This window comes from Notolepis coatsorum (assembly GCF_963971535.1).
Source record: "Notolepis coatsorum genome assembly, chromosome: 15".
Classification (NCBI taxonomy): domain Eukaryota; kingdom Metazoa; phylum Chordata; class Actinopteri; order Aulopiformes; family Paralepididae; genus Notolepis; species Notolepis coatsorum.
In genome coordinates, this window is record NC_140179.1 from 96,096,536 (window position 1) to 96,108,820 (window position 12,285).

At 42.0% G+C, this 12,285-nt stretch overlaps 1 protein-coding gene across 2 annotated transcripts in view; it reads right to left on the minus strand.

Annotated features, from left to right (window-relative positions):
- LOC311241888 (monocarboxylate transporter 2-like) overlaps positions 1 to 12,285 on the minus strand; it is a 68,959-nt gene that overhangs the window by 13,014 nt on the left and 43,660 nt on the right. The gene's annotated exons all lie outside the window — the stretch shown is intronic.

Below are 12,285 nucleotides of genomic sequence, written 5' to 3' on the forward strand. Positions count from 1 at the left end.
TTTGTATTTTATTATTTCGAAGCTTCGAATTAAAATCGAATCTCGGCCCCGAAGCTTCGAATTCCAAAAAAAAATATTCGATTATTATTCTATTTTCCTTGTATTGTTTATTATGAGACATTTTTATAATTATTACTATTATTGCTCCCTTATTGTATTTATTTTCTAAATTGTTGTCCACTTCAACACCTAGCGTCTGTCATCCTGGTTGGTCTCTCATTGACATTTATGATTTCTTCCCTTTTTTCTTTCCTATTAAAAAGGTTTTTCTTCCCCTCGTCTTCTTTGGGGGTTAATCCAGGGGGTGCTGTGTGAAGCCCATTGACACATGTAATGAGATTATTGGGCCACACAAGTAAATCTGATTTGGCTCGACTAGATACGATCTGGCAACAATCCAAGAACTGTGAGGAAGCCCAGGCCAGGCGTCCCGGTGGCTCACCGCAACGCAATACTGTGTAATCGCGACGTCGTAGGTTCAAATCCGGCCTGGGAACATGTCATCCCCCTGATTTCCTGTCACTCCCTGCCCTGTCTAATGAAGCAGGAATGCCTTTAAGGAAATAAATGTGCGGAAGCCGTTGAGGAACGGCAGGATTAAGTAACACCTACACTAATACAAGACAAGACAAGACATGACACACAGATATATTGTGTCATAACATGATACCTTGTAAATCTAACAATCTGAGGTCAAGTGACTAAGGTCAAGCACTTAGTTGTTGATATAATTGCCTTATTTTCATGATATGATATCTTGATCTGATATCAATCTCTTGATGATGCTGATATCTTAATGATGTTAGCAAGTAGCATTGTTATACGTGTTTTAGGTTATTCATAATCTGAATTGCAACACTGATATTAGGAGGAGACAACTATTGGGGCTAGTGAGGTTTTATTGAATTACTGAATAAGAATTGTAACTATATTTGCTAATATGAATTATTGCCGCTACCGGAGTCTCATGGCCAGTACAAAAGGAGCTTCTGTCCCCAGGCCATCACAATGACTCTATGCAACACTAACCTAGCCATCTACACTCATTGCACACACACATCCACATCCACACACTCACTTTAAAGATTCACCTCAAACTAGGGCTGAGCCCAAACGTTCGAACCTTCGTTCGTTAGGCTGGCATTCGAATTCTAAAATCAACACTCGAATTTAAAAAAATTTATTAAAAAAATAATAATAATAATTTAATTCTGTTTAAACCAATGGCGGTTTTCTTCACAGTTGCAGATAAAGATTAAGCTACACTAATATTATAGTATTAAAATAAACGGATGAGTTATATTCATTAAAGAAAGTTGATTTAATTGATTTAGTAGGGCTGGGGCTTCTCCCTGGGCTGGGTCTGGAGCTGGAAAGTTGATTTAATAAAAAAAAAAAAATACTAATTTAATCAGATTAATCACTTTATTCAAATTGAGGATTTAGTTTGAGGATAGTAAAAAAAACGAAGGTTCGAACGTTCGTTCGAAAAACCCTGACGAAGTTCGAATCCCAAAAACAGGGTTCGGGGACAGCCTTACCTCAAACATTCATTCACTTTAGGCACTTTATATTTGATCCATTTATTACTAAAAGATTTGCACTACATCTCTACCGCATATTTTTGCATTTTGTACTTTAGTTTTGTATATTTTGTATAGTGTTTGGTCTTTATTATTTTACTGTATGAAGGAGGCTCATACAAGTTTCAAGTTTGTTTTTATTTGTGACATATAAAGTTTATAAACGTACATATACTTCACAGTGAAATGCTTTGTTCTGTCTGAGCCCCTGAGAATGTGCTTCGTACAGTAAAAAAAGTAAAGGAGGAATAACAGTATACAATACAATATACAAACTAAAGTACAACCCAAGTACAATCTAAGTACAGTGAAAGACAATGAGGTACAAATGCAGACTTAATGAGGTACACAACCTTTAAGGCAAGGTGCAAATGCAAATGAGGAATGAATGTAGTGCAAATATTTTAATAATAGATCAATATAATGTAGTGTTAAAGTGTCTAAAGTTAGTGTTAAGGTGAGTGTTTGTTTAAAGTGAGTGTGTGCATGTGGATGTGTGTGCAATGAGTGTAGATGGATGGGTTGATAATGTTACATAGAGTCATTGAGCATCCTGATGGCCTGGGGATAGAAGCTCCTTTAGTCTCTCTGTACTGGCCATGAGACTCCGGTAGCGCTTGCCTGACCGCAGCAGTTTAAAGAGGCAGTTGTTTGGGTGACTAGAGTCTTTAGTTATTCGCTTAGCCTTGGCCCTGCATCGCTTGGTATAGATGTCCTGGAGATTGGGAAGCCCACCTCCAATTGTGCGTTCGTTAGGGGTGGGAATCACCAGAGGCCTCACGATACAATACTATCACGATACTTGAGTCACAATACGATAGTATTGCGATACTAAATATAATATATTGCGATATGCTGAGTATTGCGATATTAATATTGCGATATATTGCGATTGATTAATAATAATAATAATACATTTATTTTATATAACGCCTTACATTAGGAATCTCAAATCGCTTTACATACATGGCATTATAGCATACAGACAAACACAGTACAGGGACAAACACAGTACATGGACTTTCACAATGACGACATAGTGGGGATAATACAGGGAGACAACTTAGAGACAAGACAGAGAACATTTTTAAATAAATAATAATACTAAAGTATAGGTCTGTACAGATGTGAAAATGTAAGTGATGCAGGGGTTGGGGGGTCAGGAGTGAGGGTATGCAAGTTTGAACAGGTGGGTTTTGAGGTGGCTCTTAAATGTTTCTACAGATGGGGCTTCTTTGATGTGTAATGGGAGTTGATTCCAGAGTCGGGGAGCAGCGGAGGAGAATGATTTGTTTTCTGTGGATTTAAGGCGGTAGTGTGGTGTGCTCAGAAGGGCTAAGTTGGATGAGCGGAGTGAGCGGGAGGGAGTGTAGTGTTGAAGAAGGTTGTAGATGTAATCAGGTGCTAGGGAGTGGAGGGCTTTGTAAGTGAGGAGACAGATCTTGAAGTCAATCCTATACTTGACAGGGAGCCAGTGAAGTGAGGAGAGGACAGGTGTAATGTGGGAGAATTTGGGGAAGCAGGTGATGATGCGGGCTGAGGTGTTCTGAATTAGTTGAAGTTTATGGAGGGATTTAGATGATTACCTTTTTTCAACTGCAAAGTAAAACTTTGTCAACAGGTTTTATCTAATAATAAAGTTCAGTCTGTTCATCTCACTTCAATAATTTGTATTGCAGAACATGGTATTTTCTCAAGCAGACAGATGTAAACACTGTAATCTGTGTTGCATGTACCTGACAAACTGAACTGTTTGTATTAGTCATATTCCAACTTAACTGAATGCACACGTGTGCGTGTGTGTGTGTGGACTACTGTACTATTACAGGTATTGAAATGAACAATGCAACTTCCTTATACAAATAAAAAATAAAAAATAAATTTAATAAATAATGAAATATTGATACTCGGCGTCCCTGTATCGATACAGTATCGCCACGCAAAGTATCGCGATACTACTACGTATCGATATTTTCCCCCACCCCTACTCTCTGTAGTTTGCTGTGGTCGTGTGCAATAGTATCCAGCTGCAGGGCCGCAGAACCCATACAAGGCTCCTCCCACTAAGACGCTCTCAGGACCGAAGACACTCTCAGGACCCATACGAGCCTCCTCCCACTAAGACACTCTCAGAACCCTCGCTCCCATTGGCTGATTTGGGTAACGTGACCGTCACAGGGTCACGTGACCGTCCCACCCAATGGCTGAATTGGAGTATAACACTGTGCGGGATTGATTGATTGATTGATTGATTGATTGATTGATTGATTGATTGATTGAACACTTTATTAACAGATTGCAGAATGGGTACAGTGACCATCCCGGATTGATTGATTGATTGATTGAAAACTTTATTAACAGATTGCAGAATGGGTACAGTGACCGTCACAGGCCCGGATTGATTGATTGATTGAAAACTTTATTAACAGATTGCAGAATGGGTACAGTGACTGTTACAGGACCGGATTGATTGATTGATTGATTGATTGAAAACTTTATTAACAGATCGCAGATGGGTACAGTGACCGTCACAGGCCCGGATTGATTGATTGATTGAAAACTTTATTAACCGATTGCAGAATGGGTACAGTGACCGTCACAGGCCCGGATTGATTGATTGATGCACTGTACCCATTCTGCAATCTGTTAATAAAGTTTTCAATCAATCAATCAATCCGGACCTGTGACGGTCACTGTACCCATTCTGCAATCTGTTAATAAAGTTTTCAATCAATCAATCAATCCGGGCCTGTGACGGTCACTGTACCCATTTTGCAATCTGTTAATAAAGTTTTCAATCAATCAATCAATCAATCCGGGCCTGTGACGGTCACTGTACCCATTCTGCAATCTGTTAATAAAGTTTTCAATCAATCAATCCGGGCCTGTGACGGTCACTGTACCCATTCTGCAATCTGTTAATAAAGTTTTCAATCAATCAATCAATCCGGGCCTGTGACTGTCACTGTACCAATTCTGCAATCTGTTAATAAAGTTTTCAATCAATCAATCCGGGCCTGTGACGGTCACTGTACCCATCTGCAATCTGTTAATAAAGTTTTCAATCAATCAATCAATCAATCAATCCGGGCCTGTGACGGTCACTGTACCCATTCTGCAATCTGTTAATAAAGTTTTCAATCAATCAATCAATCTGGGCCTGTGACGGTCACTGTACCCATTCTGCAATCTGTTAATAAAGTTTTCAATCAATCAATCAATCCCGCACGGTGCAATACTCCAATTCAGCCATTGGGTGGGACGGTCACGTGACCCTGTGACGGTCACGTGACCCAAATCAGCCAATGGGAGCGAGGGTCCTGAGAGTGTCTTAGTGGGAGGAGGCTTGTATGGGTCCTGAGAGTGTCTTAGTGGGAGGAGCCTCGTATGGGTTCTGCGGCCCTGCAGCTGGATGCATCTCGTCGTGTGCGGTGCTATTCCCAAACCAGGAGGTGATGTTACCAGTCAGGATGCTCTCTAGTGTGCATGAGTAGAAGTTCTTAAGGATCTTCTGACTCATTTTGAACTTCCTTAGGCGCCTAAGGAAGTAGAGGCGTTGCCGTGCCTTCTTCACAACACTGTCAATGTGTGTGGTCCATGTCAAGTCCTCGGATATGTGGACTCCGAGGTACTTGAAACTGTTCACTCTCTCTACCGGTGCCCCGTCAATGCTGAGGGGGCTGTAGTCCCTCCTAAAATCCACAATAATCCCTTTCGTTTTGCTGACATTCAGGGAGAGGCTGTTCTCCCGGCACCACAGCGCCAGGTTCTCTACCTCTCGCAGGTAGGCCCTCTCGTCATTTGCAGAGATCAGGCCCACCACAACTGTGTCGTCAGCAAACTTGATGACTGTGTTGCTGTTTTGCTTTGCCATACAGTCCTGTGTGTAAAGCGAGTACAGGTACAGTAAGCATTACACTGTAATGTACCTTATATGTGACAAATAAAACAAAAACTTTAAAACTTGAACTTGTGGACTGTTGGTATAAACAAAAACAATAACAACACTTCCAGGCCGAACACTGAAACGGTAACTTTTCAGGAAGCTTTCTAGCCTCAAACAGTGTTCCAGGGACCCGGTTTCCCTTTGAGGATAGTTTTGTTTATTCAATTATGAGAATATCATTTTCCCCCCACTTCGGAGTTTTAAAAAAAACTAGAGTTGTAGGAACTTGGTCATGGGTTTTGCATAACTTGGCTAAACTAGTGAATGACGCTGTGTTACTTGGTAGGAAGTGACTATTTCTCCATCTCATACTGTAGATGTGACGCCATCTACTTTCTGTCAACGGGAGGCGTTAAATAGCGAATAAGGAAAGATACCAGTAATGAAAGAAGAATAGTGTCCGGCAGCGTGGCTACATGAGTAGAGCTCCGGACTCATGATCGGAAGATCACCGGTTCGAGTCCCGGTCAAGGCTGCTGTCGGAAAGTGGTGTTGTTGTCCAGCAGGGGGCACTCTGTCCTCTGGACTTGTCAGTAACAATGCCCCTGTTACAGTGATAGGGACACCGTACAGCTGCGAGTGCCGTCCTTCGGATGAGACGCTAAACCGAGGTCCTGACCGAATTCGGTCATTAAAGAACCCAGGACGCCTATCGTAAAGAGTAGGGGGTTCCCCGACGTTCCTGGACAAATTCCCAATCAGGTCTCTGACATCAAGGCCACCTAATCATCCCTTCCCCTTAATTGGCTGATATCAATCCCTGTCTCCTGAGCCGTTCAGCCATTGTGTAGTGTGATGTGTGCCTGGTGCCAGTGTATGGTAGCCATTGAGCCTGCTGCGTAGCCCAAGGTTGGGTACTACCAGTGGTGGTGAAAGAGGCCATTTCCATCCTACATTGTAAAGCACTTTGAGTGTCTAGAAAAGCGCTATATAAATGCAATGAATTATTATTATTACTATTATTACAAACCAGAATATGCATTATATATATATATATATGTATATGTGTGTGTGTCAGGGCTATGCTATTTAAAAATCACAATGGGTAAGGAGTTGTCCGAATCTTTTTTCGACCTTGAGGAAACAAGCCCTCCTCATTTGCATTGCTTAACAGTGACCAGTATTGCCTGGGGATTGCTGGAACCCGGTTAGTCAGGACGAGGAAGCCCTTATTACCTCCCCTAAAAAAAAGCTTTCCAGCTCAGACAATGAATAATACAGAGTGGGGGGAAAAAAGATAAAGACAACCAAGTATATAACTGCTAAGTATATAACTGCTTAAAAAAATAGAAATGTTTTTGTATCCACTTTTTCTCCCATTTTCTATTTTTTCTCCCATCCCAATTTCGTATCATCCAATTCAACCCTCCCCTGTCTCGAACGCTGTTTCTTGCCTCCCACAAGCCGGCTGCAATGTGGACTAAGTCATACATAGCACGAGTCCCCTCCGATACTCGAGGTAACAGCAGTCGCATTTTTTCACCGCCGCCTCCCTCGCTTCCTGATTCTACTGTGCAGGCGCACCAACCGACCTGTAGGAGTCGCTGTCCACAACGCCCGATCCCCACCCATCAGTTTCCCACCCCCTAATACTGTGTATTAGTACGGACGACCAGCTAAACTGAAAGCAATGTGGAGCGCTGGGCTCGAACAAGCGAACCCAGCTTCTCCAGTATTTGTGGTGAGCGCCTTGCCCACTGCACCACGTAGCCGCCCAAAGAAATAGACAATTTTATTATTAATATTTTTTTTTAATACATGATCCTCGGATATTAGATTAGATTAAAATGTATTGTCATCATACAGCACAAGTACAGTACAACGAAAAGAAGTATAGTGCAAATTAGGGGTGGGGGGAAAAAATCGATACGTAGTAGTATCGCGATACTTTGCATCGCGATACTTTGCATCGCGATACTTTGCGTGGCGATACTGTATCGATACAGGGACGCCAAGTATCGATATTTAATTATTCATTAAAAAAAATTGTATAAGGAAGTTGCATTGTTCATTTCAATACCTGTAATAGTACAGTAGTCCACACACACGCACACATGTGCATTCAGTTAAGTTGGAATATGACTGTAATACAAACAGTTCAGTTTGTCAGGTACATGCAACACAGATTACAGTGTTTACATCTGTCTGCTTGAGAAAATACCATGTTCTGCAATAAAAATTATTGAAGTGAGATGAACAGACTGAACTTTATTTTATTAGATAAAACATGTTGACAAAGTTTTACTTTGCAGTTGAAAAAAGGTAATACATCGCAATATATCGTAATATTAATATCGCAATACTCAGCATATCGCAATATATTTAGTATCGCAATACTATCGTATCGTGACTCAAGTATCGTGATAGTATCGTATCGTGAGGCCTCTGGTGATTCCCACCCCTAGTGCAAATGTAACAGTAAAGTGCAATAACAACATACAATAATTGTTACCATATCCATGGTAAAAATCAACTAAAGTTGATTAACTGACGGGCAAATTAGTCAGAAAACGCCTGTAAATTGCATACCCAAAGTAATCTGCTATTTATTATACTTTATACTTATGGCACATGCATGAGTCTGGTCTCTTTTGAAAGGAAACATTCTGACTCGTTTCGTAAGTTTTTATGTTGTGTTTTTTACTTTCATTTAAATTATCTTGCAGACAGAGGCCTCTTACAGGTTCCAGCTGATAGGTATGACCTGGAAACCACAATGGGTCCATAGTAGGCTTGGGCGGTATGACGGTATTACGGTATACCAGGGTATTTCGAGATCCCGCCGGTATGATTCTCAATACCGTGACATCACAGACTGCTATTACAGACACGGAGTTCAAGTCAAGTCAAGTCAAGGAGTTGATTGTAGTGCACAGCACGCGCCAGCAGAGGGTTACGTGGCTAATCGTTCTGAGAGCTAACGTCTCTGCCTGGCTGGTTGCTGGCTAACTAACGTGGCTAATCGTTCCGGGAGCTAACGTCGGTACCTGGCTGGTTGCTGGCTAACTAACGTGGCTAATCGTTCTGAGAGCTAACATCTCTGCCTGGCTGGTTGCTGGCTAACTAACGTGGCTAATCGTTCTGAGAGCTAACATCTCTGCCTGGCTGGTTGCTGGCTAACTAACGTGGCTAATCATTCCGGGAGCTAACGTCGGTACCTGGCTGGTTGCTGGCTAACTAACGTCGCTAATCATTCTGAGAGCTAACATCTCTGCCTGGCTGGTTGCTGGCTAACTAACGTGGCTAATCATTCCGGGAGCTAACGTCTGTACCTGGCTGGTTGCTGGCTAACTAACGTCGCTAATCATTCCGAGAGCTAACATCTCTGCCTGGCTGGCTGGTTGCTGGCTAACTAACGTGGCTAATCGTTCTGAGAGCTAACATCCCTGCCAGGCTGGTTGCTGGCTAACTAACGTGGCTAATCGTTCCGGGAGCTAACGTCGGTACCTGGCTGGTTGCTGGCTAACTAACGTGGCTAATCGTTCCGGGAGCTAACGTCGGTACCTGGCTGGTTGCTGGCTAACTAACGTGGCTAATCGTTCTGAGAGCCGACGTCGGTACCTGGCTGGTTGCTGGCTAACTAACGTGGCTAATCGTTCTGAGAGCTAACGTCGGTACCTGGCTGGTTGCTGGCTAACTAACGTGGCTAATCGTTCTGAGAGCCAACATCGGTACCTGGCTGGTTGCTGGCTAACTAACGTGGCTAATCGTTCTGAGAGCTAACGTCGGTACCTGGCTGGTTGCTGGCTAACTAACGTGGCTAATCGTTCTGAGAACTAACGTCGGTACCTGGCTGGTTGCTGGCTAACTAACGTGGCTAATCGTTCTGAGAGCTAACGTCGGTACCTGGCTGGTTGCTGGCTAACTAACGTGGCTAATCGTTCTGAGAGCCAACATCGGTACCTGGCTGGTTGCTGGCTAACTAACGTGGCTAATCGTTCTGAGAGCTAACGTCGGTACCTGGCTGGTTGCTGGCTAACTAACGTGGCTAATCGTTCTGAGAACTAACGTCGGTACCTGGCTGGTTGCTGGCTAACTAACTGGCTAATCGTTCTGAGAGCTAACGTCGGTACCTGGCTGGCTAACTGGCTATCGTTCTGTGATTTGTTGACTTGGTAACACGGGTTGCTAAGGAATTTAGGTTCGAGGTTGAAGAAAGTGCAATTTTAGGTTGAAAGAACGGCCCTAATGTCAATGTGTTTCAATATAAGCGTTATGTATGGTGATAATGAGTATATTGTTAGCTCCGCCCGCCCGCCCCCCCCCCCCCCCCCGCCCCCTGATGAAAATGAAAGTCATACAGTCATATACCGTATATCGGGGTATTATGTCAGCAAGGTATAGGTGAGAGACAAAGCTAACTGTATGAGATGCTAGTTAGCCATCCATCACTTAGTTAAAATGACTCAACTCGAGGGGAGGGGAATGCACACAACGTTTACTAGTTTCTGTATAATAATAATAATAATATTAATATTACTGTGTATGAGAATGTAAGGGAAGTACATTAAAAAATATATTCAAATACATTAACTCTTTCAGTGCCAGCAGGGGGCGCACGATTTAGTGCTTGAATGCCCACCATCCACTTCAATGTTAGCGTTAATATCGCCTACCGGTAATCTATGTTCTAAATGATGGCTATGTGTCTAATCTGCCCGTCGCTTATCAATGACTCATTTTCCAGTCAACATTGTCGAAGCGGATTGTTTTTTTTATCGGTTCATTTCCGTTTGATAGCATCTTGAAAAGCCCTCGTTTAAGGAAAATTAAAATATTCCATAATAAACGGAATATTCTAGAATACACAAAAACCTCATTTTTCGGCCTATTTATGAATCGTTTTCAAATAAACGCTAGATTATCGATAGTATATGTGTACGTATGCACGCTATATAGGCGATCTGATATCTGATCTGATATATTTCCTGATCGCTCGCACAGCCAAATCACACATAGGGGAAAAGCTTATATCTCTGTGAAAACAGGTCTGATTATCCTAAGACTGGTAAAATATATTCCTTACCTGAGATCAGATGGTATCCAAAAAGATTATTCCAATTCCTGATCGCCATTCCAAAAATCGATCCTTTTATTGATCCAACGCTACATACTGTAAACACATATTACACGCTGTTCTGATGGTCCACAATGACTGGGATCATCTCCGGTTACATGCGTGAGAAGTAAAATGTGGATTCCGGATATTTTTTTCTCATCCATTTTCATTGAGTCCATTCCAAAAGGGTGCATTACCATCTGGGAGACGATAGGGGGCGCTTTTTTCACATCTGAGCTCCTGATGGGGCTGGTTTCCCAACAGTAGACTCGGTTGATGAAATATGAATTCAAAAATAATCACGCTAATTGTCGTGGTGGGCATTCAGGGGGCGGGCTGATAACACGTGTTATGTCGTGGCTGGCATCCAAAGTGTTAAAAAAGCGTTTGCCAAGCTTGGGAGAGAGGACAGAATACTGAGCTGTAATCTGTATTTATGTAATCTGTATTTAAGATAATGAAATGTAAACATAATAATGGAATACAATAATGTATTATTAATGTATAATAATGGAACACAATAATGTATAACAGTATTTTTGGTGTCTTATAAACCCAAAAGGGTTGGGCATGCACTTTGTGTGCATTGACACAAAAATAAAATAAATCAATCAATACAAACTAAAGGTGTTTTTAATAAGAGTGGATTCCCAGACAGCATACATTGTTATCGCTCTCTCTCTTATGGAAGGTGACTGGCACTAAATCTAATATTGCACGTCAGTGCTGACAGTCAACACAGAGACCACCAGGGTGTGTTCACACAGCAGCCTATAGCCCTGCCCAAGGTCAACTCTCCCCGTCCTTCTTCCAGTGGATTAGTGACATTGATCCAACACTGACACCACCACGGGCCGCAGCTTAGTACGTCACTACAGAGCCACTATCCTGTGTAGTGGTGTCGTGTTGTCTGGTGGTGTAGGATTGTACAGGGGTGCCACTGTGATACTGGTACTGCAAGTCATCAATGGTTCAATAATATGGTTCATCGATGGTTATCGCTAGATCACACGGTTATTATGATGATAATGTAACTCTGCACATACGTACATCTGATTAGTACTAATTTATATATTTGATATCCAGTTTAATCACCTGTACACTCACTGTATATAGCTATTTCTATTGCACTTTACGGTTACATTTGCACTCCGGTTGGATGACAAACTTATTTTTGTTGTACTGTACTTGTATAATGAATAATGACAATACATTAATCTAGTCTAAAATGATAATATAACGTTTATTTGTTCAAAAGGTCTGTTGTTTTGTGGTAGATTGTGGTTTAACCGACTAGAATTATGTGTAGATATGGAGGTGGGTGGTTCAGAAAGTGTGCCAACTGCTACAGTTTGGTTTCTTTGCCAGGAGGAGGAACGACACCATGAATAGAAGACTCTCTGAACACACCACACCCTGTGCATATTGGGCACGATCCAATAGTGTGGAGTACAAACAAACAGACAGACTATTGAGATACAAGTGTTACCCAAACAAGCACCACCATGAAGGACAACACGCTAATTTGGGTAAATATTTGCAGTTCCTTGATTGCCATATTGTTTCAATAGAAAATGGTGCCCGCTGTAACCAGGTAGCACAATAATAATAATCACCACAGAGCTATGTAAACACACACACACACACACACACACACACACACACACACACACACACACACACACACACACACACAC